Genomic DNA, 26,356 nt, shown 5'->3' with positions numbered 1-26,356 from the left:
AGATAGGCTGTACAACAGTGAAAAATGGCTTCAGAGTTTTTCACTTTCAGGACATGTAAAACTTGAATACACGTCATACATTTTACATACGATGCATCTTGCCCTATGAGCCTTTGAAGCCTACTTTGGAAGTGACTTAAAAGTATTGAAAAGAATGATTTAGGTCTGACAACAGGTTTACTTTGCCAGTTCGAAATGACAGATTAACACACAAACTGCAGTGGCAGGTCCTCACTTCAATTTTTGTGGGTCGTACAATGAGTGCTGCTGTCCACTAATAGCATTTAATTTACAGGCCATGGGTATATGTAGTACCATTTACTAGCGACTACTAGAAACTTACAAGTACATTTAATATGCCAATCAAATATATGCAAATTTTACCAGGTTTATGGTGAGAGCATAAGCAATTTACCACTAGTTAACAGGGAAAAAGTGCAAAAAATCCTAATGCCAACAAAAAAGGGTGTAGCAACAGAAGGCAAAATTCTTGAGCCAAGTTCAACACAGTCCTTATGAATAATAATTGTAATAATAGTGTAGACCGTATGGAAAATGCTAATGTAGTGGAGGAGGTTTTTAAGAAAATGTTCTCCAAATTTCTAGACAACTGTGTACCGAATTCTATTAAGAAGGTCGTTTCTTCATCATTGAAGAATGAAGCCATGGACATCAGCAATTGCAGTTTTAAGTTCTTTAGCCACATCCTGGAGTGGGGAGGGGACAAAATGTATGAAAAATAATCACATGGCATTGCTTGACAATTCATTGGGATATGTAAATTATGAAATGGGTGATGGCTAAATTTCACGTGAGGATATGAACTCAAAGTCCCTATGGCAAGATTCAGATACATACATGGTTGGTGGCCACAATAAGAGATCATTTGGGGATTTAAATGTAAATGATATACTTGGATGATCTATATGATAATAACACTTATTATGGTGATGATAATCCCCCTGCCCCCTCTGTGGCTAAGAAGGCAAATGCTGATAAATCGCAAGCAGTGATTCTGGATTCAGAGGCCAATCCAATATTGGACCCAGGGTTGCTACAACACTCAATTTCTGTGGAGTGGTTTATCCCACACTTTGTTGATGACTATGTGAAAGCAAGGATTAAAAATCCTATTGACTGTGCTACCAGTGCTCCAATGAGGGTGGAATGTCCAAGGCCATCCATTTCAGATTTCAGATAAAGTAACCTTAACTCCAGAAACTGATACAAAATTACAAACTTTTTAGGCAAAGGCAGAAGAGACCACAGAGGAGGTATAGGCAGTGCCTGGGCCTCCTGGCAGGATAAGTCTTTAGACCCATTGCCCCCTTGAACAAATCGTATGCCTGGAAGACAAAGCAAAAACCTTGGGGGAGGATCTAGATCTGGAAATAATTTCTAGATGGGCCCAGGGACAGTCTGTTTTTTGGATAGTGCAAATGCTGGATTGCCATATGAATGACAGAAGGGGATCTATTGAGAATAAACCCTAATATGGGGCAACTGTCAGGGTCAAGGGCCAATATGACCTCTTTGGAGATGATTTAATAAGAGAAATTGGTCAATATGTGCAAGTTTTTACATCACTGTACACAGTCCATTCCTCACTGATTAGTATGTTTGGCCGGGTTTCCTTCAGGACCAGCGGATACAGGGCCATTTTGCTGGATGTTCAGACCACTACAGGCCCTTCTTAGGCCCCCAATACCAATATTCACAGCCGATGTTCTTCAGCAACAGAGGGGGCGGCGGACATTTTGGCATTGATATATGAGAAACGGTGGGGAGTTCAAGGTAAGAGCTCTTTCTTCCACCCTCATGAAAGTAGGAGGAAGATTAACCCTTTTTGTGCAGGAGGGGCATTAACTTCAGAGAACTCTGGAATCCATCACATAGTTCAAGTGTTAAATATAGATATCTAGCCCCTAGACCAGTTCAGACTGCCCTCTTTGATGCTGTTCTGACAGGATTGCACAGATTTAATCTCTGTGGATGTAAATGATTTGCTCTCAAAGGGTACAACAAAACGATGGTGCAGGCATCCCAGAGGGCTTGCCTAGAATATATTTCTGTTGCAGAAGAAAAGCAAGAGGTTTTGACCAGTGATAACCCTAAGGAATCTCAATATGTTGATGGTTAAACAGTTGGGGAGTACTCATTAATTTGTAGGTTGCTAAATATATATGAACACTCCTAAACCTAGGTAGTCCACTATATGGGATGTTAACTTGGTGTTGTAGTTGTTCCAAGTGTGGGCCACACAATTGTTATTCCTGGTTTCCTTTAGGAGTGTTTTGGATGTCGGGGCACTGGACAGTACTAAGATGTAGGATCTGCCTCTCCCACAGTGATAAGGGATACTTGTAAGGCTGTTATCAGAGGCCATACTCAACAATATGTCTTATAAAATAAGGATTTGAAAAAAGAGGCTAAGGAGACTATGCTGACAATAAGGGTGGCAGAAGATCAGCATGCAGAGGCTGCTTTGGGTGGGAATAGGGATTTGGGAAAATTGGAACAACTGGGATCTAGTCTAATCGACCGCAGGTCGAAATTAAAGAGTAAAATTAGGGAAAAAGTTATAGCAAGCTATAACAAATATCGTAAAACGCTATATGAATTTGGGGAGAATATTGGCAAGATTCTGGCTTACAGGGTGGCAGATGACAGGGCTAAGTCTCAAATAAAGGCTATTAGGGAGTCGAACGGTATTCTGCATGAACAACCACAACAGATATTAGAACAGTTTGTTTTGTATTTTCAAAGTCTGTATACTCCATTATCTTATCCTAAACAAGAGGATATTCTTAACTATATTCACAACAGCTCCCTGAAAAACATGGGGGAGGAGGTATCTGACGCACTTGATGAAAGCATTTCAGGTGAAGAACTGGATAGAGCAATTAGTGCACTACCAGTGGGTAAGGCAGCAGGGGAAGATGCGATACCCCTAGAATTTCATAAAACTTTTAAAGATGTTCTTCTGGCACCGCTTAATCAGGTGATAGATTTCATTGGTAATAACGGCACAATTCCTGATTCATGGAATAAGACTCAAAACATTTCTTCCTGAAAAAACATAAGCCATCGGAGGAATGTGGTTCATATTGGCCAATTTCACTTCTAAATGCTGATGTAAAAATATATGCGAAAGTATTGGCAAATCGGCTATCCCCTATAAGGCCTAATTTGGACTCCTGCCACCAGCATGGGTTTATTCAAGGGAGGGACACAACAGCCCATGCCAGTATGGCAATAACTGCTTTTGATGTGGCAGATGTTAGATCCACCCCACTGGGTATGATTTTATTAGATGCGGAGAAGGCATTTGACCGAGTGGGGTGGAGCTTTTTATGGGCTACATTGTCTGCTTTTGGGGTCAAGGGCCAATTTAAAAGACTGATACAAGCCCTATATGATAAGACATGTGCTAAATTAACATACTTAAGGCTGCATTCCTCAGCTTTCCCAATACTCTGTGACACTCGTCAGGGGGTCCCTCTTTTACCCTTAGTATGTGCTCTTTATATAGAGCTGTTTATTCAAGACTTACAAAATAATCAGCAAATACGGGCTTTTAACGCTGTTCGGTGGTTACATATTGGAGTGGTAAAATAGCTGCACAAATCTGTAGAATTTTTTCTTTAAATTATGAAGAGTTACTGAAGGAAATGTTTAAGTCTTTTAAAAAATTGCATAAACTGCCTATTGGCATAATAGGTAGAATTAATATTATAAAAATGAAGGTCTTATCTAAGTTCCTTCATTTTTTTCGTTCCATTCCATTATGGGTTCCGAATTAATTTTTTTAACGATTGGAGGGAATTCTCAGTAGTTTTATATGGGGATACAAGAAAGTGCGACGAGCGTTAGATCGGCTAAAACTACCCTTTAGGCAAGGGGATTGGAATTTCCGTACTTAAAAATGTATTTTTGGTCTGCCTATTATATTACTTTTCAGAGCTTTATTAACTCAGCAAGCACTCTCTTTTGTCATGAATTCACATTATCTACTGAGATTAGGATGTTTTTGTATAGAATTAATGACCCAAATTATTTTAAAAGGGTTACGTTTAAGACAATACGAGACAATGTATATGTATGGCGTGCAATTATTCTTGGCAAAAATATTTCTTTTTACAATCTTAAATATCCACTGTAGCACAATCCAAGTTTGCCAGGGATATTTCAGGATGGATTGGGCAGCAAATGGGAAAGTTGTGGGGTTAAACGTTGGGAATTTGTACGAGCAAAGCAGCTTTATTTTATTTGAGAGACTGCAGACTAAATATAAATTGCCTGATAATATGCAGTTTAAATACTATCAGATTCATGATTATTTTTTTATGGATGTAAAATTGGAAAATATAGTAGATTCTGAGATTTGGGACTTCATATATGCAGTAGAACCTAAGAAACTGATTAGTAGAGCGTATAAATGGTTAAATAACTTTAGAATAGATGACGGTGGGAGAATACCGGATAAATGGAGCAGGCTACTGGGATAGACAATAGGACCCAATACTATATCACAAGCTTTTAGAATAATAGATAAGGCAGTTCACTCTAGTAACTTGCGACTGCAGCAGGACCGCATGTTATGTCTTTAATATTATACCCCGGAGAGGATTGCTAAATGGTCAAGATTAGCGATCGTACAAAATGTCCTAGATGCAAACTAATTGTGGTTGACATTATACACATGTTTCCAACATGTCCAGTATTAGATACTTTCTGGGTGGATGTTGGGAGGGTTCTCTCTCAGAAATTGGGGATAGGGGTCCCGCTTCTACCCCTGGAGATTATCATGGGGTATAGTTTGGAACATCTTAAGAACAATAGCTTATATTCTATGCTATTGTTTCCGGCAAGATTAATTATAGCCAGAAACTGGATATCACCAAAACCATCATCCGCTTTGGAATGGTGGGTTTTTGTGAGACAAATATATGATCTGGAACAGGCATTGGTCAAAGCTAGAGGCCTTCGCTCAGTGGGGGTCTTTATTTTTGACTGAATGAATTTTTCCTTTGTTCAATTGTATTAATTCGGAACGATGTAACGTAATGGATAAATTTGTTTTTTCTCTCTTTTTGTATATTATGTATATTGCTTTTTATTTTCTGTGTTAACTTCCAGTTGTCAAAATAAAAATTGTTTTTTTTAAAAATGACATTTATTTTCCGCATTGGAGTTTTGAGGTTAATTTTAATATCTCAGGACGTACTATGAATGCATGTGGAATTCCCATCTTTCCCTTTACATTCAACATTGTGTGTGGTAAGATACCTCAAATGGTATGTTCATGTAATTAAGAAACTAAGGCTATTTGTTCCGCAATTGCTCATAGCGTTATGCAAGCCATTTGCTCCATATCATCTACTAAATTGCATAGATAGGTTTGAGGGGAGATGTCTTTAGCAGGTGTGGGCACACATCACTTTGGGACGCACACAGGTAAAGGGGCTATTGCTTCTAAAGCATTCTGGGCTAGGGATAGTTTGGAGGACATTTTCAATTCCAAGGTCTGGTCCTGGGTTTCAACTTTTAAATCTGTTTAATATAAGCCTGTCAAGTATGCAGCAATGAGAGTGGTGACTATGCTTTGAACATGCATTTTTTAAGCCTTCAGTCTTGTAATTTGTAGATTCTCCTAGCCAGTTGGTGACTCAGAGTCCTGATTTTATTACAGGAGGTGAATATTATCCCATCTTTGAGGTTGCTCACTCCACAATTGATCTTAATGGATGTATTTCGATTGCTCCTAGTGCCAATCTTAACCAATCTCTCATATTAGAGTTTGGATTGCATAGAGAAGATTATTCCTTTGGAACAATGGACAAATCTAACATGGACATATTTATTTATTTATTTTGGGAGTTTTGTAAAGCGCTTGGTGACGCACAACGGCGTGTCCCCGCGCTAAGGAGAGAAATTTACTGGGATCTACAGGAGTGGCCTACCTTACTGAGCGAATAGTGTAGTTTTAAGCTTGGCTCTAAAAATTAGTTCAGATGGTTCTAATCGCAGTGCCATCGGTAATTTGTTCCATCTAGAAGCTGCAAGGTACCTAAAGGACCTTCCACCCATCCGCGCTCTAGACACCTTAGGAACGACCAGGAGTCCTGAGCCGGAGGATCTCAAAGTACGGGACAGCTCATAAGACGTCAGTAGTCCCTGCAAAGGGAGAGGAGACCACCCGTTGATGATCCGATGGCACGTGCATAGTGCTTTGAATTCTACCCTACTTCTAACCGGGAGCCAATGCAGCGACCGGAGGGGAGCAGCAGAAGCGGCTCTTCTGGGTAGTTTAAGCACCAATCGGGCGGCGGCATTCTGCAGGACCTGTAGGCGGCTAAGATTCTTCTCCAAGGTCCCTAAATAGAGAAGATTGCCGTAGTCCATCTTTGATGTAACTATTGCATGCACCAAGGTTTGTCGGGCTTTCATAGGTAAAAACTTCAGAGTCTTCCTGAGACTTTTGAGGGTCCCAAAACATGATCCGACCACCTGGTTGATCTGGGGGCCGAAAGTAAGGTCAGTATCGAACCAGATGCCCAGGTTCTTAGCTTTCTGGCACAGGATGGGTGTTGGACCAAGACAAGATGGCCACCATGCCGACGTCCACGCTGATTGGCATCCCCCCACGACCAGCACCTCGGTCTTGCCTCCGTTGAGCTTGAGACAGTTGGCGGACATCCAGGCTGCAAGATCTTGCATGCAAGCTCTGAAGATGTCCGCTGAAAGACCGGGTGCACGCGACAGGGAGATAACCAACTGCGTGTCGTCGGCATATGACACCAGTCGGAGGCCGTAACTCTCTACTAAGGGGGCGATCGGGCAACATAAAGGTTGAAAAGTGTTGGACTCAGGGACGAACCCTGCGGCACTCCCTGGTCCAAAGAGATCCGTTCAGAGTAGTGGTCACCCTGCCTCACTTGAAAACCTCGGCCAGTAAGAAATGAGTAAATCCATTTCAGCGCTGCCCCTCTCACCCCACCTTTGTTCAGACACTGTAGCAAGATGGAATGTGCTACAGTGTCGAACGCAGCGCTGAGGTCTAAAAGGATTAGAGCCATGGTTTGTCCCTCATCTGCACCCTGCCTAAGGGACTCGGTGGCCCTAAGAAGGGCAGACTCCGTAGAATGACGGGGCCGAAACCCAAATTGGGTAGGGTGAAGAAGGTTGCCTTCCTCCATATATTTCATTAGCTGTTTATTTACCACCTTCTCTGCTACCTTAGAGAAATAAGGCAGCAGAGAAATGGGGCGTAGGTTGTCCAACTTCTCAAAGCTAATGTTCGGCTTTTTGCAGAGGGGAAGCACCACAGCCTGTTTCCAATCCTCAGGAATTAAACTGGATCGGAAGGATACATCTAGCAAGTGTCTGATATAGGGTTCAAGGGTCTCCAAACTGTCACTCAGCCTTTTTGGTGATACGGCATCTCGCGGGGAACCAGATTTAACCGATCTGCAAATTTTGACTACATTTTCCGGTGAGGGGATAGAAAAATTAAGTAGCAAATTTTGATCATCTTCCTCTGCTACTACATCTGCAGGCTCTTCCGCTGCAGATGGTATTTCGGGAAAGGCCAAGTAGATCTTAGACACTTTTTCTCCAAAGTAGTTAGCAATGCGATTGCATGCAGCTACTGAATGGTCTTCATCTTGAGTGGTAGTTTTTGGAGTGGCTAAAGACTTATATATGCTGAACAATTCCCTGGCTGAGTTCTCTGCTCCGTGGATTTTGTCTGCATAGTAAATTGCTTTCTCTGTCCGAATTTTATTATGATAGGTGCGTCTCTTAATGAGATAGGCCTCTTTCATCCGGACATCATATGCCACTCTCCACAATCTCTCTGCTCGATTGCAATCCCTTTTTGCACAGCGCAACGCCTCGCTGAACCAGGGAGCTTTTAGTTGGCTGGCCCAATGGGGCAGTGCAGTCCAACGCAGCGATGATGCGGTCATTGAGCAATTTGTTTGCTGTTGCCTCATCATTGCCTCCTGGGGGCCCTTCCGCGGTGAGAGCCTTATTAAACTCTTGCAGGGAGAATCCTGCCCACCTGCGTCGGGGGTAGTTGAGAGGGGTTGGAGTGGTAACTTTATACTTGGGCAATTGAATCACGAATGGGACAAGAAAATGATCTGTCCAGGGCAGGGGTACTGGGGGAGCGACTAAAACATCCTCCCAGTTTGCGAATATGGGGTCCAACAGATGCCCATGATTATGTGTAGGGAGCTGCCCCTTAAGCTCTAACTGTAGGGTGTGAAGTTCTTCTCGGAACTCCACCGCTCCTTTGTCTTGTGGGTCTTCCAGATGTATGTTTAAATCTCCCAGCAACAGAAACTTGTCTCTTCTTATCGCTGTTTCTGTAACACACTCTAGAAGGTTGCCTTTAAACCTGGACATAGGTCCTGGTTGGCGGTAGACTAGCAGGCCTTTTATAGCCATGCTTCCGTCAATTGTTATGGTGAAAATACCCGCCTCACATCCTGCCACATTAATTGATTCTAGTTTGCAGGCCCATTGTTGTTTAAAGGCAATTGCAATTCCGCCTCCTCTGCCTACCGGTCTATCCAGGCGTACCATCTGATAGTCGTCTGGCAAAGCCTGAATGATGTCGGGGTCAGAGTTGGCATCAAGCCAAGTTTCTGTGATAAACAACAGATCGGGGTGTTTATCAATAAGAAGGTCATACACATCGTGTTTATGACAGCTCAGCGATCTCACATTAACAAGGCCGCAGGATAGTGAGGAGTTGCGAGCCTTGATATCTGCTGTCGCTGTACAAAAACGAAATTGGCAATGGCGACTCCCATCATTCTCCCCTACTTTAATGCTGTGGTGCCCAGGGATGCAACCATTAGAGTATAAACTTACTAAGTCACTCCTGCTCCATGTGCGTCTTAGAAATGGGCCAGGGGTTGGGGCCCTGGGCCGTGTCCGGTCGCGGACGGGCGCAGACGGGCTTGGCTTAGGCGCGGCTTCGGCGCGCATCTGGCGCGCCCGCTGCGCCGTCTGGCCGGAATACACATTTTATAGGGTGTGAGGAGGGTGGGAGGGCGGCGCGACTAGAGCGCAAACCCAGCCCTACCTAAGATGGCGCCCACCGCCGCCAACAGCAATTCCCAAAAGACGGCTGGGCGAGGCAGGGCAAAGGAAATACAGCGTGAGAGAAGGTGTCAGTGTACCTGTTTCAATTCCCCAGCTAAAATATCTATTTAGAACCCCTCAATTAAAAATTCATAAAAACTCTATTTTTGCAGTTTTACACACAAATTCACCAGTACATATGCCAGGAAGTAAAAATCAGTAAAATCGCTCGCAGCCCTAGTGTCTCTCGCTAGGGAGAGCTCTAAAAAGGCAGCGAGGGCTTAGGAGAGCAGCTCTATATACCAAGGAAGAGAGGAATTCATGTGGTTTTCTTTAAGTTTTCACCTGTTTTTATTTTTTTGTTTTTCACACCGACAATTAACTTTTTGGGCGCATCAAGAACAGAGAAAATGGTTTATGCCCTGCCCTATTTATACTAAGGGGGTATGTCTTTGTTACGGCTAAACAGTGGTAGTGCGTCCATTGGGGGCGTTGGGGCGTTGCCCCACTAGCCATGGACGACCGTCACGCTGAGGCAGGATTAAAAATGTAAATATTATAAATCTGAGCGTGAGCACGCGCTCGCAAACTTCTCTGTGGCAACGCTACCTCAGCTTACCGGGACAAGCCCGACATTGCGGAAGGTGTGGGGGCAGGGATGCGGGGCTGCGGCAGTGACTGACAGCGCAGCACTGCAGTCTGCAGAAACAGCGCAGCTGCAGTGTGCGCATGTCAATGTTTGGCTACTCATTTTTGGGACTTGCCGCGCATGCGCACACGGTACAGTACCTTTCCCTCCCTCCCCAACAGCGACTCAGAGTGCGAGGGACCCGGCCCCCTGGGTCTCATATGTGAAGGCACTAACCCTGTTCTTAGCCAATCCTGGTGCAGTGGTGCTGCTACTGCAGCACCAGGATTGGCTGAGAGCAGTCACCGTGGTGCGCAGCCAGGCAGCCTGCTTGCAGGTCATGGTGCCACGCGTTGCTGGCGGCACTGCCCAGTGCCGCACTTCATATGGCCAATCACACTGTGGCTTATGTGAGCTATGCAGTGGTGATTGGCCATTTGTCTGCGCTGTCGGCATGTCACCGCGGGAACGGGTTGACCCCGCCTGGCATGCTAGTGCCACACGATTCGACGAGGAGAGTCAGTCACGAGACACACAACGAGTAGTCGAGGAGTTCTGTGTACCGAGTGACTGTAGTATAGACCTCGGCTTGTGCGTGCCACTGGTGCGTGTGTTTTTTGACTTCCTCTGTGACTCAGTCAAGTGAGTTAGTGTGTTCTACACACCACACTTCCTCCTCAACACAGTATGGTGCTAATAAGTTAATATAAACCTAACGTAAGTTTATTTTTTATTTCACACTTGACTCAGCTGTTGTTTGTTAAGTTTCTCTAACGGCGCTGCGCTGGCGGCGCATGGTAATCGCTTCTCTGGCGTTAGGCAGCTGGCAGTGGCAGTGGCTCGCCTCGCCGGCTCTTCATCTTTGAAAATTGATTGATTGTATCTGAGACGGTGGAACCTGGCTGTCTGTGACCTGGTCGTTGATATAAATTGGTCTATTCCCTCTCCCGCCCCGTGGTTATTCAGGAAATGTCTTTAGTTCCCTTTCCGCCTCTGATTGCTCACGCGCATTTTGAGAGTGTGTGCGGCTGTATATGTTTGTGGATGTGTATGTTGTGTTTATATGTGTGCGTATGTGTATTGTGTATGTGTATATGCATGTGTTCACGTGCAAGAGCAGATGAATCTATAGAGGCCCTTCGATACCACCTGGTGACGTCCTCATTAATTTCTAGTACAAGGACAGGTTGGCGCTCGACTTCTGTTGCAGATCCGAAGAACAAATAAATCAATATTCTGGGTTGGACCCGAGCCCAGGCCGCAACCAACAACCTAATTGGATTTGGATGGAAATACTAGTGACTGCACGGCGCGCGACTTCCCGCAAACTTTATTACACTGTAATAACGTGAGAAGTGTACCATCAGATATACATAAATATTAGGTATTAGTAAAATCTGTCCAGAGCATTTCATGCACCTGCTTCAGCACTGACATTACACAGTAAAACACAAGCACCCACGCTTATACTATTAGCATAGTAGCTTTTGTTTATTCTACATTTTATTTTAGGATAGGCAGTACCACAGTTCACCTATTAACAGTTTCTAAACCAAACTGCCTTATTTTCTTTGACTTGAGAAATTAAACAGACGTTTCTCACACCCTCTTTAAGCTGCTTATATAAATTACCCGTGATAAAACGTTGTGATAAAACAGGAGCTCGGACGGGTTTCACTCTGTTTTCCTCATTGCATATCTGAATCTATTCAATTACATTTCCTAGCACCACTGTTTTCACCAGTATTGGTTTGATCAAATATCTGATGTTTAAATGCATAAAGCTTTCATGAAGAATCAATGGCATATTCAATTATTCAGTCCTTGAAGGCTTTGTCGAGCAGAAGAGGAAAATATATAGCTCTTAAATCACAATTGTTGTACAGTTAAGCCTAACAGTAATCTATTCTTCATCATTTTAACATAGATTTTTATGTTACAAATGCAATAATTCCTTTTTGCCAAACTGGCTTTAGACCCAATTCCTCCACACTGGACAACATGATCACCTTATCTTACCTAGCCTACCAGGCAACAAACCAGAAGACACCAGCACTCTACGCATGTTTCGTGGACTATTCATCTGCATTCGATCTGGTGGACAGAGACATTCTTTGGAGAAAACTGCAGGCGTGGGGCATTCCCAGCGGCCTTCTCAATTCCATCATATCGCTATACACAACTACCTGGGTGAGGGTCAAGTTGTCAGACACTGCGCTAACCAAGAAGATCAATACCACCCAAGGGTTAAAGCAAGGGTGCGTCCTTGCTCCAATGTTGTTTAATTTATATACAGCGGACATGCCGCGGGCACTTACCAACGCTAATCTAATCTCCCCAAAAGTCGGCAACACAAAGATCACAATATTACAATATGTGGACGACATCGTCCTCCTCGACAACTCAAAAATAGGTCTCCAGCGAGCATTAAACTCTCTCCACCTATACAATAGTGTAAATATACTGAAAGTAAACGAAGCAAAAACAAAGGTTCTATCATTCAGAAGGACGCAAAAATAAATAAATAACAATTGGTCCCTGGGTCCCTTAAACATCCTTGGAGCCAAATCCTATACCTATTTGGGCACATGGTTTTCTGCAAACGGTGCATCAACAACACACAAGCGTCACATAAAGAACAAGGCAGCGTTAATAACCACAAGACTGTGTCAATTACACGCTGCCCTTGAAAGTCCATCCTCTGAGCCAATTAGAAAGGTACTCAGGGCAGTATTACCATCCGCAATTACCTACGGCAGTGAGGCCTTTCCAGGTCAACTCACCAACACCATCGAAAAATTACATCTAAAAATATACAAAAGAGTGTTTAAATTGCCTCTTATACCAGGGGACCCTTGGTGAGACGTGAATTTGGCCTGGAGGGAATCACGTGGTCAAGTATGGGGTCTTTTGTAAAGTACTATCACAGATGCATCATGGCAACACCGGGCACCCTGAAATTTATTTTGCAAGATATCTTCAAACATAAAATCAATCCATGGTCCACTTACTTAAAGACATCAGTAGAAACTTTACAAATCGACTTGATCACTTTAAATATTTCTTCATTTACGTTTGCTGCAATAAAAAGTATAATGAAAAAACAGACTAGATTACTTTCCAAAACCATGGACCTGCTGAAAATGAATACCACTCCACCATTAAGGGCCCTGGCAGCGTCGTACAACAATGAAAGTCAAGTTGGACTTAGGGCACAACCTTACCTCAATTGTACTATAGGGAAAGCCTACCTGTCTAAAATCTTGGCAGTAAGGATGCTGGCATTACAAATCAAAGATTTTAATCATAACTGGCCACTGCTTTCTAAAGTAGACAAGTGCAGACTCTGTGGCTACCAATCAGAATCTCTTTTACATTTACTGTGCAGCTGTCGGATCTTGCTTGATTGCCGTCGAACTTTACTAAAGCCACTCTTTTTAATTCACTGCATAAGAACATGCAACCAAGCAATGAACGGGATTTTTAGCACAATGGTCCCCCCTGAATTGGCAAGAATAGGTAAAAATTTTAAAGCAGCGCAGGACTTCCTAAAAAACTCTATACAACGCACTCAAACGATTATGTATTAACCCTTAACCCATGGATAACGGACATTGATGCATAGTAGAGTTAGCCTACGCCATAATTGAGTCTTTTTTTTGTTGTAAACTTTTTATTTATTTTTTGGAAGGTTTTCTAACTTACTTTTATCCATTATTTTCATAATAGACATGGGAAAGGGAAGATGGCAGAGAGAAAGTCTATATACTAAGTGCTTCCTTTCCTCGGGAAAATAAGCCATTCATATTGCATGGTTTTGACATGCAACTAGCATTTTATTTTACTGCTGTATAATTGTGTTTTTTCTTAAATATTTTCTATTGTCATGGTCTTAAGTAATCTACACAATAAACTTTGTATTGACTTGACTTTCATGTTGTTCCCTTCTGACCTTCGTTTATATCAGGCTAACAATATTGCCACTTCTACAGATCGCTACGGTGAAGTATGACAATCATTTGACGGCTCACCATTTTCAAATGTCACCGTCCGCCACGGCGGGTACTAAATGCATCCCTCTTTCCGCAGGAGAATTGAAATCTGTGTATTGAGTGGTGATCTTGTAATGGGTAGGAGGAGAATATAATTGACCTATTAATTTACATTTGACTGTGATATTTGAGGAACCTGCAAATTGTCTAAAAAACAGCCCCAATTTTTTCTAAACTCTCGGATTGGCCCATGTCAGGGGTGGGTTTTTTATAATCCTGTCTTGGTTTTACCTTTTACATTCTAAAACGTGCAATTTTTCTTTTTCTATTATAAATGCAAGACTACAATTTAAGAATTCAAAAAAGCCAGACTAAGTACCCTAACTTGTTTAGTAACAAAGGAGATTTATCTTTCTAATAAAAAAGAAAATGGAGAATTCTTAGTCATGGTTGGGTCTTGAAACAGAAGAACGTTCATTGAGATTACAGTCTGAAAATTAAAGCACCGTGAAATCGACTCTAAAAGACAGAAAGGCGTTTCCACATAGGGAGTCTGAATCCGCTTCCAGAGATAGGCTGAGCGCACGTTGACAACCCGGAACCTTTTTTCTGCTCAGCTCTGGTTTCCACCCGGGAGCATTTGAGCAACGGACGGAAAAGGGAGATGCAAACGAAGCCGACAGGCAGGCAGGCACCATCTGACCCCAACAATGACAGCAGTAACATATCAATAGACCGTAGCAATGCTCGCCCTTGCAGACCAGGGGCTCACGGTCCTAAATACGGATTTAAACGCTGCAACACGAAGCGAACTCAGAAACCAGTAACAAACCCACACCCTGTGTAAGCTGCGGCATTCAGGTAAATATATCCATCATTGCCTCCGGGTAGAAATTGCTTTCTGGTGCTGCATTTGGATGATTGTAAAGGCTGCGTTTTGCATTGTTGTCTGAAATGTTGTTGTCATTTAGCCTCGTGTAGAGTCATCTTGTCATGTTATTATTTGTGTTAAAACGAAACCGCTGAGTGTGTGGTCTGCTTACTCAAGTGGAAATGCCAGCATCTCTGCTTATGTTTTGGTTTTTTCTTTATACGCACACAGACAGGTGTGACAGTTTTGTCTTGCTGGGTCTCCACCTGGGAGGGGCAGTTCCTGTTTTGTCAATGTGTTTGCAGTATCTGCACTTTTAGCTATATAACTAGAAACACCCATTGAACCCAGAATGTATTCAAGTGGGGGCTGTGTCAGTCTTACTATGTCCCCAGGTTTTCCGACAAACCGCCCACAAGCACCTGCTCTTTAAGGTCCGAGCCTCAGTGTTTCGTTTTTTATAGTTTGGCTTATTGGACTGGGTGGGGAGGATGTGAGGCGAACAGATGCAATGAAGGGATGGAGATTCTGTTTCCATTGGTCCTTTAAAGGATGCTGCATTACTGTGATCAGGGAGTCTGAGGCGTGTCCTGGTTACGCCCCAAGGGATGCCGAGAATCTGATGATGTAATCCGATAGGGAACAGCAAGAACTCCCAGTGGTTACAGATGGGCAATCGCATCTCTATAGTTAACAGATTGCCGAAGTCCTTAAACTGAGGACACCAACCCCCTATCGTTTTTTAAACTCCTCTGGCCAAAGGTGTTTCCCTAACAGTGCAGTGTGGTTCTAAATACGAATTCATAGGGCTTTAAGTGGTCGAGTCACTCCGTGTTTAAGACCCATTAGTAATTTAGAGCGGACTTTGAATCAGTCCCTATCGAACCCTAGATTCATGTCCTTATCTTTTACTGGAAAAATACTGACGAATCCTGAACATGTCATGCAATAAATGTTCAATTAATCCATGTCAGTGATTTTGTTCCTTTTTATAATGTACGTGTTTTACTGAATCTTGCACTCTATTAGAGTGCTAGTTATTCCCAGGATCTGCATTTTTTTGTTCAGCATATTAATCTTGTATAGTGCATGCTTTTGAGCTGAGCTACATCTAGGTGTTTATGTAAGAGATAAAGTACCCCCTGCCATACATTATACGAATATTGCAAGTCACAGAGGAGTTCCATAATCATAGAGAGGAACGAGGCCAAAGTTCCTTTATAAGGTTAATGAACTGCTAGGTAATTTGCAATATCCTTATCATATAGACCAGGGGGCATTTTATCTCATATAATACATGGTCAAAACATCACCATTCCCATAAACCATTTAACACCATGGTGCGCAGCTCTTTCATAGGAAAGAGCAAGCATGTTTGCAGACACGAAGAATAAGAATGAAACCTTTAGTGCAGTTAAAATACCTGTTAGATATTTGTTGCAAACAGATATTAGAAACGGTCAGTTCTTAATTTGTACAAGAAAAAGACCCAGGTCCCTCATCAGGAGATCACTGCAGCGTGCATCACACTTTGTCCTTGCTAGCACTGCCAATAATAGTGCCAACACCAAGAGGGTAGCCAGAAAATGTAAATTCCCCCCTCTTTAATCCATCCCTCTGAAGCAAGTGAGTGAAGCGAGCAAACTCTACCCACTCTAGATGAGGTCCCTTCATCCTGCCTTCTACCCATCTATCTCGCCATCCTTTCTTTCATGCATCCATCCTTCTTTTCATGTTTCTACCCATCCTTTCACCATTCAATCTGTCTACCAGGGGCGTAACACAGGCCCCCACGGCCTCAGGTTAGAGAGATCTAGATTAAAATCCGGAGTGGGGGGGCCTCCGTGTACCTTTCAGGGGGACCCCCTCAACTTTCGTAATGCCACTGCCATCAACCCTTTCTTAATAATAATATTTTAATAAAAATCATTAATTATCAATCATTAACTATAAATCTTACAGTCTTGCATCCATCCTTCCACTCACACGTCCAACCATTCAGCCATACATTTCCCATCCATCCGTCCATCAATTCACCTATTTTTATCAGCCAACCAATCTATTCTTTTGCTGTTCCATTCATCCGGCCACCCATCCATCCGTCCACCGATCCACCCAGCGATCCACCCACCCATTCATTCAGCCTTCAATTATTCCAGCCACTTTCTTTCACCCAACAATGCAAATCTTGTTTTAACCTTCCATCCATCAAGGGCCGTCTTAACAACATTATAGGCTCCCGGGCAAAGCAGTTCACTAGGCCCTGCCAAAACTACCACTCACAGCAATAAAAATGTTTAACAGAAAATTTGTGTTAAATTCTGGTCTGCAACTGCCTAGCGGACCCTTGTGTTAGAACGGCACTGCATCCATTGGTACTTTTACCTTTGCATCCATCCTCTTATCCACAGATTTTCTTATTTTCATATATCTTTCCTTTCGCTCTTCCTTCCAACCCTCTCATTCCTCTTACTTCCTTTTGCTGTGGTTAACCCACGATCTCCGTTATCGTTTTTCTTTACTTTTCATTTTTTGAGAGGTTTTGTCTGCAGTGCTTCCGACAGGACAGGCTCATAAATAACTATAAATGTCAACATCACACCCGCTTTAGCTGTGAAAGCAGGGGGTTCACGACGGCTCTGACCAACACAATTACTAACAGACTACTATAAGTGTGACAAATCAGACTATTTCAGCCCCCCAAAGCTATAAGAATGGCTTAGATGGCAGGTAATAATCATAGGTTTCTAACAACAAAAAAGAGGGGGGGTCCGAGGGAATATTTAACGACCAAACAATGCTACAACCCTTATAACTATGTAACTACCAACTAACAAGTAGCAGGGGTTCGAAACGAGATAAATGCTGTGTGTCTGTTAGGCAGTGATCTCAACTGTGACGATTAGACAGCGAAATCTATCACTGGGTACTCTCTTAGTGTATGATATTAACTCGGTATCAGGTGGTAATTGAAAAGCAGTGCTAAATAGTGTAAATCAAAAAGTGTTGAAAGTGAGATAGTATAAAATTGGGTAAGACGGAGGAAAAATATTTTAATAGGCACCTCACTTTTCCCAACATTAAAAAACAGTGCAAATGGTAGTGTTAACAAATAACTACTCGGATGGAAGTAATGGTCGACATGTTTCTGCAGTTTACCTTGGGCCCATAGGTCACCTACTGCTTCATCAGGACCTAGTATGCTACTGCTGAGTATTGTGAAAAAAATAATAACACAATTTTATACTATCTCACTTTCAACACTTTTTGATTTACACTATTTAGCACTGCTATTCAGTTACCACCTGAGACCGAGTTAATATCATACATACTTTGGGATTTACATGGTAGATTCGGCTAAATCTGGCCAAATCTTCCACTGGGTACATTTTCCCACTTGCTATATGAAGGTTCCCAAATGATGTAGGGCGGTACAGGTTGGGATTCTGATGGGGATTTCTCTATGCACTAAGAGAGTACCCAGTGATAGATTTCGCTGTCTGATCGTCACAGTTGAGATCACTGCCTAACAGACACACAGCATTTATCTCGTTTCGACCCCCTGCTTCTTGTTAGTTGGTAGTTACATAGGTAATAATCATATTCAATCTATATTGAATTAATAAACAACTGTTGTTGGTTTCATCTCTAAATTAGACACAGCCACAATGTGACAGATTGTCACAATCGCAGGTGTTGACAAGTAAGTGCAGAGCACCAGAAACCACTGTCTAAAATTAAGCACTGGAAACTGTTCAGTGCAAGTCAATAAAAAAACTGCAATATCTCGAAACATAAAAAGGAATGAAACAGCAAACCTATGTGGCAACCCCACCACCCCCTTAATAGCCCAAAATAAGTCCAAAGTACATAAGTTTAGAACAACATAGCGTTCACATTCACTGCTTTCGTTATTTCCAGAGAACAATCCAAGGATCAAAACAATTCTGCGCACAAATGCAAAGTGCAACACATAAGAGAATTTCCATAGCCAATTAGTCCAATCCAAAACAATCTTGTTTCCTTTATGTTTCACAGGATTGACACAAAAACAGCCAACGCGTTTCATCCACTGCCTGTGGACTTCATCAGGGCGTCATGATTTATTCATATCCAGGGCAAAACGAGTACCCTTCTACGAATACTTGTATCAATGGAGGGATGGTACCTTGGTACGCATCAATATCAAATTCATGAGACTGCGCCTCCCTGCGATTGCAGGGCGACGTGGTTCCATGTAGTTGAATATCTGGATGTGTGAGGGCCCTATGTAAAATAGGTACGGATCACCAATCAGGATAATACATGGTGGAAGACATCAATTTTTCGATACATTTGAGGATTTGGTATGACAAATCAGGACACTTGGGAAACAAGATTGTTTTGGATTGGACTAATTGGTTACAGAAATTCTCTTTTGCTGTGCCCTTTGCATTTGTGGAAATAAGTATCTCAAAATGTGTAGAAACATTCAGAAAGATTCTAGCTTTTCTCTATCGAATGAGTGCAAAAAATAATGTAAGCTAAAACCTAGCAGAAGAAAGAAAAGCAATATTCAGTTTGTTGCTTTAAACATTTGCTTTAATTATGCTCCATGACCCCGCCTGCCTTTAACTGGCTCTAGCATCAGGCATTGTGACTCAGACCTCGACTGGAATAACCTTAAAAATAGTGAAGTTCTTAAGCTTTTCTTTATAATTGCGGCTTGGTGCCTCACAAGTCGCTGATTGCAAAGAAACTAGTTACTGCCGTTTATATAGTAATTACAGAATCTCATGTATTATAATAGTCTACCATAGAGATCTTAGACTGAAGTCTGTGCAAGTTTCTCCCAGTGCCTCTCAGGGGCTCAGAAAGGTATTCCAGATACCTGCTTATCCAATCCTTGGCTTCTCTACTGGACACACACAGACAACCATTGACAAAGCCAACATTCCAGTCTGTTTTTGGGTGCATGTCAGTTGTCTTATAAATCTGGATGCAATAACAAAAAGCTCACGAGACACCAAAATACTAGTAGAATGGCACACTATGGGAATCACAGAAATGTAGTTTATGTGTTTAAGGCACGTCTATATCTACATAGGCCATGCCTCTTTTAGACCCGCACACTTTTTTCATCCCACTTTAAACCCTGCAAATTTGCCTAACACTAATGTAGTGTGGCAATTCAGACAACTGCAGAATAAGCATTTTCTTTGTCTTTGAAAGTGTCATTGTGTTATTTTACACTTTGACCTTCTCCTATCCACACTTTCTAAATTTGACTTTTAGGTATTAAAAGTTGGTATGTACTTGCTGAATAAAAGGTACATTTGTTGTATTCTTGGTTCAGCTCCAGTCTTATCATTCGAGCAGACTGGTCCCTTTGTGTCGGTGCCTGGCCCATTGCACTTTTTATAATTCTGGCTGCTGTAAATACACTTTCCACTAAAACATTTAAGATAGCTCAGCAAGTTAACTGCTTGCCGTTGAGGTCTGTTTAATGTACTGGGTGGACGTTCGATTCAAGTCAAATTAGGAGGACTAAACCTTCCATCATTTCGTGATAGTAAATTAAGTGCTAGTTTCAGTTTGATAAGTTATTTCATATAAAACTGTTCTATTGAAGGTACTTTGGATAAAGGGTTATATAAGTAATAGATTATTGTTTTTTCATGTTCTAGTACAGTAGTTAGCACAATTTTGGTTCTGAAAATGGATGTAGGTCATTTTTCTGCTAAACACTCTTCCCTTTTTATGTCCATGAATTTCTTTAGCGGTTTAGTTAGAGACTGTACCACAGCTGGAATTAGTGCCTGCGTGCTTGACATTCCACATTTGAAATAGCAGAGTGTAACCTTGTTGATAATGTGGTTTTTACTAAACCAAGTATGGATCCCAGAGCATTGTTTTATGTAGTTTCTAACTGCAACCACTTTGTTTATACATCATCTCCTATCTAAGTGCAATGTATATGTCTAGTTTGCAAATAACAGCAACATCTCATACACATTACTAGCGCAAGGTTAATATACTGCTTTTACTCAAAACAACATCCATGTGGCTGCTGCACTCAAAACAGGACTGGCACTCAACACTGGCCTTCAGATGCATGTTTCAAATGAAACACTCCTTAGTAGTCCTCCTAGTGCATTGTGGTCAATGTGGTTCATCTTTCCAGATTTGCTGATATTCTTTAAGTTTGATAAATATTAATGGCATCTAATATTTCGTTTTCATAGCTTTAGACGTGTTCACTCGTCATGAACGCTTCAGTGGAGCACAGCAGCTAGTGAGTGACAAACGTGTTTGCAGCATAACATTTAAAGACCAGTGTCTTCTCAACTGTTTATCAAACAGCATGTTACTGCAAGGATCTTCGCCCTCCTAAGTGTAGCCATTTATTCAACACAAAGCATTCTCTGCTGCACATCTGGTCGAGTGCCAGATCTAGATCCTAAAACCAGTGCCAAACGTCGCTGCTTCTAGTAGCTTGGAGTCAGATTGTTATCATAATCAGGAAAATTATATTGTTTTTTTTTTGCCTAAACAGCAACGCCTGGGTAGTGTTTTACAAGAAAGTAGGTTAGTGGTAGGAATTACAATGTAAGTAAGTTTTATTCGATACAGTACATATCATAAAAGCAATACAAAGCATCAAGTAAAACAATACAAATTACATAATATAAAATACCTTCAGGTTTGATAATAAAAGCAATAAGAGCGAATGTGCAAATAAGGATATCATTAACATTTGAACACCCATACGGGATATAGTTCATCAAGGGGCACTTTACTGGAGCAGCAGCTTCCTTGAGGTCCTTATACGCCAGGCCCAACCTAAAAATGTTGCCATACAACATGCAAAAAATGGGCGGGCGTCTGAGCATAGTATGCGTAGGGCTTCTGAGTGTGATCTTGTTCCTAAGCTCCTACACAATGGTTTTAGCCATTTCGATCTAGGTGCTGCATAGGCCTTACACTCAAACAGTAGGTGGGCGATGGACTCAACCCTTGAAGCACAGAACGGGCAATGTGGAAGCGTTTGAAGTGGAGGTTTCCAGGTAGAGGTAAACGAGCCTAGGGGGAGCACACCCACCCTAAATTTAAAATACAGGGATCTGTCTCCAGAGTTATGAATCAGGTCCAGATAGGGTTCCCTATAGGGGAACTCCTTAACTAGCAAAAACTTGGCGACAGATTTGCAGTGGTTGGAATTGTGCATTCTCTTATTGTTTACCCATAGCCAATACACCTTCTTCAGGAACTGCTTAGGGGGTGCGGTTTTGTTGACCCAGGCGTCACCCAAATCCAGCTCATAAAGCAGGCGTTTGACTTCCCTAAACCAGGGTATCTTACTACAACCTGGAAGCAACAGAAGGTCTTTTAAGGCGTCAGCATAGCTGCACAATTCGGGGACGTTCCAAATCCGGGACCAGAGAAGCAAAGGTCATAAATTAGCTTGCTCACAGATTGGGCGAGTGCCTGTATCTAACAGTAGTGGGATTGTAGGAGTACTATGGGGCAACCTCATCAAATCCTTGTGAAAATTATTTTCAAGGTGGGCCAGGGTATCGACTTTCTGTAAGCCCCATAGTTCAGCCCCATACAGGGCAGCGCTCACAACCCTGGCTCTGTAGATATCTATCAATGCCCCGATTGGTTTTAAGGATGAGGCTCGCTGTTCCTTAAGCAAGGCTCCTGTGGCCCTTTTGTGAGTCAGGAATACCTTTTGGTGGTGTGCCTTCCAGCTCATGGTATCACAGAGCCGTATTCCGAGGTAATCAAATTCCTTGACTCTTTCAAGGGGGATAGAGTCTAAGGCAGGAGGGGTAACGGATTTCTTAGGAGGGTTAAGGACAAGGAATTTAGTCTTGCCTATATTTATTGCCAATCCCCTGGAGTCACAAAAAGATTTAAAGCTTGTGAGCAATTTCTGAATGCCCGCAGGTGTTTTAGATATCAGGAGGGTGTCGTCCGCAAACAGGAGGGTTGGGACTTTTCTGCCCGCCAGGGTGGGTGCATCTGCCGGATGTTCCAAGAGATGCTCCACCACTCCGTTTACATAAAGAGAAAACAGAGTGGGGGCAAGCACACACCCCTGGCGGACGCCCCTGTCTACTGGGATACAAGATGTTTTTTCTCCCTGGACACCCCATCTGATCTGGGCGAAATTGTCTTCATGGAATTTCCTAAGCAAAAGCAGCAAGTAGGGTGGTAGACCTAGTCCATCGAGGACATTCCAAAGTAGTGCCTGTGGGACCAGGTCGAAGGCAGTACGCAAGTCTATAAAGACTAGGTACAAACTGCCCCCTCCCAGTACCACCACCTTCCAGTATAACATTAGGAGACGGAATGTCTGCTCGATGGTGCCTGTCCCTGATCTAAATCCTGCCTGAAAATCAGACAGAATTTTTCCCTTGTCAACCCACTGCAGAATCCTACCCAGAACCACCTTGCCTGCCACCTTTTGGGTTGAATCCAGCAAACTGATGGGACGGTAGTTGGCTGGATCGTCCCTGCTACCTTTCTTAAATATTGGCACAACTTCAGCGCCCCTCCAAGAGTCAGGAAAAGAGCCTCCCATCAAGACCTCATTCAGCAGTGAAGCAATTAATCTGCTCCATACTGCTGGATGGGACTTCAATAGGTCGCCTGGGATTCCATCGGGGCCCGGTGCCTTGTTAGAAACAATACCACCGATTGCCCTTTCAACTTCCTGGTTAGTGAAGGGATCGACGATGACAGGGGGGAAAACTGTTGGGCTAATCAAGGGGCCCGGGCATGCAAGGGATAACCCCTGAGTCTCAGAGTATAGTTTGGAGAAGTGAGCAAACCAAACGTCACCGGGAATGTTGCAGGTTAACTGCTGGTCAATGGGCTTGTCCCTTGCTCTTAAAAGATCCCAAAACCCCTTCGAGTCCTTCCTTTTACTTGCCTCAGTTAACTCACACCAAAAATGATATTCATGATTCTCCTTGGCCTCAGTCACCGTTTTTTTATAGTATTTCCTTGCGGATTTGATAGTGACTGGATCCCTATTCTTTACTGCAGTGATGAGATCCCCCTAGCAGCTCTACATTTGGCGGAATACCATTTAACTCTAGTTTTGTTGGCACCACTAGCTACAGACCTGACCTTGGGTTGAGGAATAACAAACAGATCACTCAAGGATACTACGGTCTCTGTGAATAATGGTAGCACTTTGGTGTTCGGTGGGCATAAAGTGTCAAGCCGGGATGCCACCACAGACAAGATGGTCCCAGCTTGCATCAGTCTGGCCTCGTCTTCTTTAACTTTGGCCCACTTCAATCGTCTGCCACAGTTCGTTGGTACAATGTTATGGGATGATTTCCAGATGTGGGAAGGCTTGACCTGGTTCTTCATCTGCCACGGGGAAGACAAGGTTAGGGAGAGGGGGTTGTGGTCGCTGTCGGAAGACATGATGACCTCCATGTCATGGTGAAGAGGCCAGAGATTATAGTTCAGCATGATAAAATCTATTCTGGAGGTGTGGCCCGTCCTGTTATATGTGTGGGCACCCCTAGGATCCGATTTGGATCGACCATTCGTTGAGCGCAGGTTGTGTTCCATGCAAAGTGCAGTGATGTCTATCGCACTTTGCGACCATTTTGGAATAGGGTCGAGAGTCAAAATCGGGATTCCTCTTTTAGTGTCCTCATCGAAAGACTCCAAAATGTCCTCCCTTGCCAGTGGTTCAAAGCAACAGTTAAAATCGCCTGCAAGTAGGACATAGGAGTTGATATTGCAAGCAGCTAGATCTTTACTTAGGCCTGTCGATGGTAAACTGGATGACCCATTTCTAGCACCTCTCAAGTACAGATTAAAAACCTCTAACATCCTTCCCCCATCACAATGAATTGAAATCCTCTGTAGGTCAGGAGATTGGGTGGGCCTATGACTCACTTTTAGGCCCAGAGCAATACTGACCCATATCAAGAGGCCGCCAGATGGGCGACCCTTAGATCCGCTTTGCTGGTGAGCTGGGACAAAGTAGGTTGTGAACCCTACCCTATGTTTAGGTTCCTGAGACCAGGTTTCTTGCAGGATGCAGATGTTATAAGGCTCTAAGAACGCATTCCATTCCGGGTTATCGAGATTGCGAGCAAGCCCTGCCACATTCCAGCTTACAATCTTTAACAGTGGTACCTCTAAAGAGGAATGGTTGATGGAATGGGTAAGTACAAATGGATAGGACACAGCCAATGTCGGTGGCCTTTCTAAGGGCTCGTTTTTAGAGTTGTTAGGAGCCATAGTATCCTCCAGTGGGTAAGCCGGTGCTGGGGTGAGCCGGGGTAATGAAGACAGTGGAATATGGGAAGGAACCAACTGGGTCTCCCTACCATAATGACAAGGCTCACCTAAGACGATCAGATCAGCCAATACAACCTTGCTCATATCTGTCAACCCACCCTCTAACAGTGGAATGTTAGGTGTTCCTGTCAAGTCAGAAGGGCGATCGATGGCTAAGGATTCCTTAGAGACATAGGGGGATTCACAGGGCCTTCCGGCTTGTAATGATATTACGATCCCCCCTATGTGGTGAACAGAGTGCTTAAGGAGTCAATCTACTTCCTCTAGGCCTCCAAATCTATTAGAGGTAGGGAAGCCGTTCCAGTGTGAGTAGGGATCCACATTCTTAAGATGGCCTTTCATTGGTTGGTGGTGGACTAGTGACCAATTATTAGTTTGGTTGTGAGTGGGGCGTGGAGGATAAAAAAAGGACAATGGCCTGGGGGTAACAGAGGAACCTTCGCTACAGGGCCATGAACATATATGCTGCGCCGTGTGGGGGTCATCGAATGTTACGACTATACAATCCCCAGGAATGGTTTTCCTAGTTGGGCCCACCCACGACGTTCTGCGCACCATCAGGACTCTACTTCTATGGCCATTAGGGATGGGTCTATTGACATTAAGCCAATGCATTATTTTATTTTTCAAGGACCAGTGGTTCTCATGTTGGTCGATACCTATCTGGGGAACACCCGTCAGGACAACCACAAAGTCATTGGCCTCCGGTGGAAGGTCAATGTAACCCCCTCTAAAGTTGTTCTTAGCTGGGAAGTCCTGGGTGGGCTGGCTGGCCGGTTTACTAAGATGTGGTTTGGTGGTGACTCCAGGTTTGGGGTTAACCGGAGGGTGTGTAGGGGCACGTTTAGGGGCCTTAGGGTTTGAAATGGTTGGAATTTTATCCACAGCCACAGTCCTTGGTTTGGGGACCGGGCGTGTAGTACATGGAATTGTAGGAGGAGGTTGGGGGGCTTGCGGTGTGGGAGCTGAGGGTGTTAAATCAGCGACAGGGACGCCCTTATTCTCAAGACTTCTCAGACCGAGAGTGGCAAGAGCAATAATGCTCTTTTCCATCTCAAGTAGATTATTTTCGATCCGCGAGAGTCTGAGATCTAGGGGAGAGAGGAGATTTTTTAGGGTTTCCCACACCAGCTCTATGAATTCTCTGTCATTCTTACCCAGCCCATCCGCCTGCAAGCCCTCAGCCTCTACAGTCGCATTGGCCGACACAGCAGTAGACCCGACCCCCCCTTCCACCATTTTAGGCTGTACCGCCGGAGCCTGACCACCTTGGATTAGAGTGGTCCGGCCATCCGGCAATACCAGATCATGTGAAGCAACGATCTTCGCCTTCTTTCGGGAGTAAGCAGAACGGGAACGATGTTTCGATTTGGTTTGGGATACACTGGGGGCGTTAAATATCACTGGGGGAGGAAGGTTAGAGATAGGATTCTCGGGACCGGCAATGGCAGG

The 26,356-nt window shown here is 43.4% G+C and overlaps 1 protein-coding gene across 2 annotated transcripts in view; it reads left to right on the top strand.

Moving 5' to 3' along the window:
• The first annotated feature begins 14,358 nt into the window (after positions 1 to 14,358).
• PLEKHM3 (pleckstrin homology domain containing M3) overlaps positions 14,359 to 26,356 on the top strand; it is a 496,850-nt gene continuing 484,852 nt past the window's right edge. Inside the window, exon 1 of one of the 2 annotated variants that reach the window (XM_086955333.1) lies at positions 14,359 to 14,577. The gene's annotated coding sequence lies outside the window, so the exon portion shown is untranslated. The remainder of the gene's footprint in view (positions 14,578 to 26,356) is intronic. The other variant, XM_086955334.1, reaches the window with a different exon arrangement.

Source organism: Lissotriton vulgaris, chromosome 2_1 (assembly GCF_964263255.1).
Source record: "Lissotriton vulgaris chromosome 2_1, aLisVul1.2, whole genome shotgun sequence".
NCBI classification, from domain to species: domain Eukaryota; kingdom Metazoa; phylum Chordata; class Amphibia; order Caudata; family Salamandridae; genus Lissotriton; species Lissotriton vulgaris.
The sequence above is the reverse complement of the archived record's forward strand: the minus strand, read 5'-3'. Positions and strand labels throughout refer to the sequence as shown.